The sequence below is a fragment of the Musa acuminata genome, chromosome BXJ2-3 (assembly GCF_036884655.1).
Source record: "Musa acuminata AAA Group cultivar baxijiao chromosome BXJ2-3, Cavendish_Baxijiao_AAA, whole genome shotgun sequence".
Lineage (NCBI taxonomy): Eukaryota > Viridiplantae > Streptophyta > Magnoliopsida > Zingiberales > Musaceae > Musa > Musa acuminata.
The window spans coordinates 33,362,045-33,369,738 of record NC_088340.1 but is presented as its reverse complement, the minus strand read 5'-3'; positions in this window follow the sequence as shown (position 1 = coordinate 33,369,738).

The window sequence follows — 7,694 nt, the reverse complement described above, 5'->3', positions numbered from 1 at the left end:
TCATCATCAAAATACGAGATTCAACAATCTCCCCCTTTTTGATGATGACAACCAATTGATGACGGAGTTAAACTTGACTCCCGGAGTTTAAACAAACTCCCCCTATTAATATGCCATATTGATAGAACCTTGAATTCAAACTGAATTGCAATATTCATCATGAATACTTGCAACACATCATCATGAACATATGCATAAACTTATGCATATCATGTCATCAACATACTTCTCCCCCTTTGTCATCAACAAAAAGGAGAAGTACAACTATTCTTTGTGTTTGTAATATAAGTTCAACTCATTGCATGAAAAACATAATATTAAGTTTTATCATCATGCAGTTTTGAAGCTAGAAAATTTAGCAAGTAATGCATCATGCTTAGGACATTCAAGCTATCAAGTTTTAGATATGCAAGTTTTACAGCATACAAGATAGCACTTTTGGTAATGTTTAAGATAGTAAGTTCTACATCATGCAAGCTAGCAATATTGAGATGTTCAAGAAAGCAACTCTTGCTTCTTGAAATATGCAAATTTGTCAAGTTTTGCTAGATGTGCAAGTTAGCATTTTTGCCTCTTAAGATAGGAAAGATAGCACATTTGCTTCTTTTGAGATAGCAACTTTTTGCTTCTCTTTAGACTACAAGCTAGCAATTTTTACGATATGTAAGTTTCACAATATACAAGCTAGCAAAAATTTCGAAAGCAAATGCAAGATAGCTTTCTTGTGTAAGCTCATAATTCTTGCTTCCTATTGCAATGTGCAAGTTGCAAGTTTTGCTTCTTGAGATAGGCAAGATAGCACTTTTGCAATTTTTGTTTCTTAAGATAGGCAAGCTTGTGATGTTTAAAATAATAAGCTCTTTCTTCTAGAAGTGCAATTTTTGCTTTCTTTGCAAAGTGTAAGCTAGCAAAATGTTTGAAAAAGTGATCAAGTTTTGCAACATATAAGCTAGCAAAAATGCCAAACTAGCAAGAGATAATGTTTTACATGAGGCAAGCAAACAATTTGGCAAATGTTATATTTGCATCTTCTCTTTTGAGAAGTGCAATTTTTGCTTTCATCTTGAATTGTGCAAGCTAGTTAGTTTGCCTCTTTTCATGATGTCCACGCTAGAAATTCTTGCTCCCCCTTTGTCATTATCAAAAAGAAGGGAAGACCCTTATATCAATTTTCATATTATGACAAAGGTAAGTATCATTCTTATTTGTGCATCATTATATATTCAAATTAAAACATACACAATTTCAATAACCTTATTTTTCATGCACGATACCGAAAAATAAATCAATCATCATTAATAAGCATATCATACATGATACTCAAACATTAAAATTTTTAAGCATTTATCAACATGTTGATCATGATACCAAACATTCATCATTTAAAGCATTTCAATCATTGTTTCAATCATCACTATAACTCATCATGCACAAAATGTAAAATCATCTAACATGATACAAACATTTATTTTCAAAATGTTTATCACTATTTTCATGTATGATAATAAAGTATTCATGATGCATATATCATCACAATACAAAGCAATTGCATGCATAATTTCAAATTATAAATATTTCAAATCATGAAGATATTAACTTGTCAAATTTCATCCGATCATTCATGATTATAACTTTTTATTTGTATACATCAAAATAATATCAAGAGTATTTCATGCATAATTTTGATCACCACAAGAAGAAAGTAATTAGGTGATGCGATAAACATTTCATAAATACAAGGAATTGTATAAAAATTATATCATGAAAGATTAGAACATATGAATACCAAAAGGCATGATTTCTTTTTGAAAAACCTACTCATAAATAATCAAAAGAAAATCTTAGGAGATCGATTAATGAAAAAATCTTGATTCATAATAAATCTTAATTTGTAAATATCACGAAATCAAGATCATGATTTTGAATAAAACTTATTCAAATTCAAATCATCCAAATCATCAAAATCACAACATTTCTTTCAAGAGATTCAAAATGGCATAGATAGTTTTATTGGTCTCTTAGGTAGAAATCAATAAGATAGAGGATTATATTTCATTTTTATAAATTTCTATTCATGTGATTTGCTTCTTATGAGCATGCCTTAGTCTTTATATGCCAAATCAATATAAGCATTAAAGTTCAAGATGTAAAGGCAAAATCTTATAAGACAACTCATTTATAAAATATTCATCATGTTTATTTTCATGAGATTCATAAGATTGGAAAAATAAATTCATTAATCTCAATAGAATAGAAAATTCATTTCCATTTCATACAATTGATTTCATGTGAGAGTGTTCAAGTCTTTTTGTGAAAACATTGTATCATCATTTAAAGTCAAAACATAAGTTTCGTCATAAAGCCGTCAAGACCAAACACATCAAAAATAAAACATCATGATATCACATCTATCATCAAAAGACTATCAAGAAATTCATACATAGATGTACATGCACTATGTCATCTTAATATGTCATGAGAATGTCATCTTAATTCGTCATAAAAATGATTAAACCAAAAACATGTTAATCCAAAATGAGAGTATCAAATCAACATTTACTTCAAAAACTCATGCATGACATAAAATCATCAAAATACACATGCATGGATTAATCCTAAGCATTATCACATATCATATAACTATAATCCATAATGTTGCATACATCATTCAACATTTCAAAACATAACATGCATGAAACCTTAGCAATATACTTTTCATTGATCAAATTTTTAATTTTTTCAAAGATGCTAAAAAAGAAAAACATGATATAATTTTTGAAAAATAATTTTTTTATTTCCTATTCCTACTATCTAAATTAAGAACTCATGAAAAACTTCAAGTAATTTCAAAATAATTCAAGAGAGTTAAGTTACTTACCATGTAGGCGAAGCTCGTCAAAGCCCAATTCGTCGTTTCACCTTTGGAAGTTCTTGATTCATCCTTGGGTGCCTTCCTTTTCTTTGGCCTCTTCCTCCATTCAAGTTCATTGTTTATTTTAGATTTTTGTTTAATGAACTTATTAAGAGTTGGTATTCGAAGTTCAAGTTCATCGTTGTCCTCATCACTTGAGTCATCGCTCAAGTGGTATTCATTTGTCCGAGGTTCCAAATCCTTCCTGTTCTTTGGAAGGTGGTTCAAGTGTTCATTGTGTTCATCATGTGCATTGCGCACCATTTCTATTGTCATTAATGAGCCGATAAGTTCTTCAAGTGGAAAAATATTTAAATCTTTTGTTTCTTGTATTGCCGTTACTTTTGATTCCCAAGCTTTAGAAAGTGATCGTAAAACTTTACTAACAAGTTCAAAATTCGAGAAACATTTGCCAAGAGCTTGTAAACCATTGAAGACATCCGTGAAACGGGTGTACATGTCAACAATGGTTTCACTCGGCTTCATTTGAAAAAGCTCGAAATCATGCATTAAAATGTTGATTTTCGAATCTTTAACTCTAGAAGTGCCTTCGTGTGTGATTTCAAGAGTGTGCCATATGTCGAAAGCCGTTTCGCATAAAGAAACCCGATTGAACTCATTTTTGTCCAAAGCGCAAAATAAGGCATTCATAGCCTTTGCGTTTAAAGAAAACATCTTCTTCTCCAAATCATTCCATTGGTTCATTGGAAGAGAAGACATTTCAAATCCATTTTCGACTATGTGCCATAAATTCAAATCCAAAGAAAGTAAGAAAACTCTCATTCGAGTTTTCCAATAAGTGTAGTCCGTCCCATTGAAAAAGGGAGGACAAATGAGAGAGTGACCCTCTTGAAAGCCGTAAAGAGCCATTTCTATTTGGGTGTTAAACCAAGGTAGAAAAACGTGGCTCTGATACCAATTGTTAGGATCGGAGCGGCACTAAGAGGGGGGGGGGGGGGTGAATTAGTGCAGCGGATTAAAACTTCGGTTTTAGAAAATCTTTCGTACGATAAAAATAATGTTTCGTTTGAAACCGTTTCAATTGCGTTGAAAGCGTACGTAATAAGATGAGGGCAGTGAACTTAGCAAAGTAAAGGTTTGCAGAAAGATAAATGCATAAACATAAACGCAAACCGGAGATTACGCCGATTTTAAAGTGGTTCGGTCAAATGACCTACATCCACTTGCGAGGCCCCTCTTCGATGAGGCTCCCACCTTCCACTAGCAAATCTCTTGAAAGGGAAGGGTAAATACCCCTCTTACAACTCTTTACAAGCGGTTCACTCTCTTACAAATTTTCAGCAAGAAAGAAGGAGGTGAACACTAGCAAAATGAAAACAAGATTAGCTAGGACTTTTCTAAGACCTTTCTCTCAAACACTTGCTGCTCAAAAAGTTGTATTCTCAGCTGAGACTTGAGGGGTATTTATAGGCCTCAAGAGGATTCAAATTTGGGCTCCAAAAATTTGAATTCTCTTATGTTCTCGATGCTGGCGGTGCCACCGCCCAGCCAAGCGGTGCCACCGCCCAGCGATCGGGTGCTAGGCGGTGCAACCGCCCAGCCCAGGAGGTGTCACCGCCCAGCCTAGGCGGTGCCACCGCCTAGGCCAAATCAGCTCACTGGTTGGGCTCCAAACTTGGCCCAAACCAGTCCGAACTCGGGCCCAATTGGCCCCTACTTGGGTTATAGGATTAACACCTAATTCTAACCCTAATTAACGTGCTAACTATGAATTTAAAGACATTTTCTAAGCTATTACAAAGTTCGTAAGTCAAGACTTCTTCCGGCGAGCTTCCGGCGAACTTCCGGCGGTCTTCCGATAAACTCTCGGAAACCATTCTGTGGACTCCCGGCAAGCTCCTAGACTTCACGATTTGATCTTGGCAAGTTCCAACGAGCTTCTTCGGCAACCTCCGATCTTTCTCGGCGAGCTCTGTGAACTTCCAACGAACCTTCTGGCGAGCTTCCGAAAAACCCTTCGGCAAGCTCCCTACTCATTCTCGGCTAGTTCCGGCAGCATTCCCGACGAACCTTCGGACTTCCGTCGAACTCTTGAACTCGCAATGAATCCTTCGTGCTTCACTCCGACACTTTGTTTTGCTTTATGTCTTCGTCGTTATCGTAGTTCATCCTGCACACACAAGCAAAAACTCTACTCCGATCTAGACAATTATTACAACGCGAATTGACATTTTGTTGCCCGACACGTCATTGGTTGGCGCTTCGTTCGATTCTTCGGTGCATCATCCTCTCTTGCAGCTTATTGCCCAATCGACGGTTGATCTCCGCAACGCCGATATCCTTGGCGCAATTCCGCTCTTGGCTCGATGCCCGACGTCCGAAGCCTTCTGCCATCCAATATCCTAACGTGATCTCCTCCGGCGCAACGTCAATTCCTCCTGCGTTAACTGTCTAATCCTGATCGAGTAGACCTGCATCACTCAAAATGCAGTTAAACATAAACATAATTATCAATTGGTTTCATCATCAAAATACGAGATTCAACAAATATAATAAGAAAAAATATTTTGTATCAAGTCACACGTGCCATCACTCATGTGATTGGCTTGCTGGGCACCTATGACTAGCAAACCACCCTCTTACAGTTTCACTCCTTTTGACGGGCTTAGGAGATAACCCTTACATAATTTTCTCTCCTCTCTTTAAAGCTCAAAACTTGGAAGAAAAGAGGGAGAAGAACTTTTGGCCTTTACAACAATTTTGAGCTCTAAAAATCACAGAACAAGATCAGGATTTCAGTGTATATTCGGTGCCCTTTCAGTGCTGAATGGGTGGAATATTTATAGGCCCCAACCCAGTTTGAATTTGGAGCTCAAAACTGTCAATTCCCGGAATTCCGGGATCTGGCGGTTGCACCGCCTGGCAGAGCTCGAAGACTGAGCCTCTAGGCGGTGCCACCTCCTGTTAGGGGCGGTTGCACCTCCTGCCAGAGCTCAAAGACTGAGCTCAGGTGGTGCCACCGCCTGACTGAGGCGGTTGCACCACTCGGCCAAAGCTCGGAGACCGAGCTCAGGCGGTGCCACCTCGTGTCAGGGGCGGTTGCACCGCCCAATCTCGCTCGGAGACTGAGCCTAGGTGGTGCTACCGCCTGGCTGGGGCGGTTGCACCGCCCAGTCTCGCTCGGAGACTAAGCCCAGGCGGTGCCATTGTCTGGCTTGGGCGGTTCAACCGCCTGGCAAAAATCAGGGTCCGAATGGGTTGATCCATTCGGCCCAATTTGGGTTTTTTAGGGGCCCAATTGCCCCAAGATTAAGTTAATGGGATCACCTCCCATTTCCAACTTAATCATTGTGCTAACTATGATATTTCCTAAGACATTTACTGCAACTTGCTCTGGTGCATCAATCGCTTCTTCCGGCGAGCTTCCGGCAAACTTCCGTCGATCATCCGATGAACCCTCGGTGATGCTCCTACGGACTTCCGGCAAACTCCTGGACTTGCGACGATCCACTTGGCGAGTTCCGACGAGCTTCTTTGGCAAGCTCATGGACTTCTCGGATTTGTTCCCGCAGAACCTCCGACGACTGTCCGAACTTCCGTCGAATTCTCGAACTCCCAACGTGATCATTGTCTTGATTCCGGCGTAACTCCTGATGCATGTCTTACTTCCATTGTAGTTAATCCTGCACATGTAAATCAAAACTTCGATCGAGACAATTAATCCTAAGCAATTAACCAAGTTGTCCGGCATGTCATTGGTCCCTCGACGCTTCGTCCGATTCTTCGGCGCATCGTCCTCTCCTGCGGCCTATTGCCCAATCGGCCAGTTGACTTCGCAACTCCGATATCCTTGGCACAATACCCACTCTTCTTGGCCCGATGCCCGAGTCCACGACCCAAAGCCTTCTGTCGATACGTCGACCGATCCACCGGCCCGACGTCCAATCTTCTGACATGTTCCTCCGACACAACATGATTTTTCCTATTTTAATTGTCTCATCCTGATCGAAGCAGCCTGCGTCACTTAAAACGCAGATTAAATCATAAACATATATCAAGTGGTTTCATCATCAAAATATGAGATTCAACACTCGATCTGCCTTTTCAACTCACGACACTGCTCAATGTCATGCCCATTCTGCCAGTGGAAACGACAGTACTTTGACCGGTCTGCAAGTTCTCGCGGGCTCCTCATCGGGTAGAGATCTTTGAGTAGTCCCTTCTCCCTTATGTGGAGAAATATCTCCGTTTGGGACGAACCCAAGGTGGGGAGAGGGGCCTCGGTGTTGGCGGGTCAGATCTGTCTAGCCTACGCCGTGGTGCGGTGGATTGTTGCTGCCGGGGTGGCTCTGACCTGGCCCTCTTGTGCTCCTTATGCCTCCCGGCCATCCACGTTTCTGCGGCGATGAACTGGCTTGCTCGTTGAAGCATCTCGGGTACCGCAATGGGGGGTCGCTCCACAAGAGACCAAAAGAACCTGGAAGGCCGCAGGCCCATCATGAATGCCTGCATTAACAGAGAGGGGTGAACGTCCGATAGCCCCCGAATTTGCGTCGTAAAGCGGTTCACAAAATGGGAGAGGGGCTCGTACTCCCTTTGGTTGAGTCCGAGGAGCAACACCACGGACGGCTTTGGTCGAGCATAGGCCAGGAAGTTAAGCTCGAAGTCTCTTGCGAGCTGGTCGAAGGAGGTGATGGTCCCGGTCTTCAGGCCACTGTACCATGCACGGGCTGGCCCCCTCAGAGTCGTTGGGAACGCCCTGCACATCAAGGCGTCAAAAGTCCCATATAGCGCCATCTGGGCGCGGAAAGCGGCTACGTGG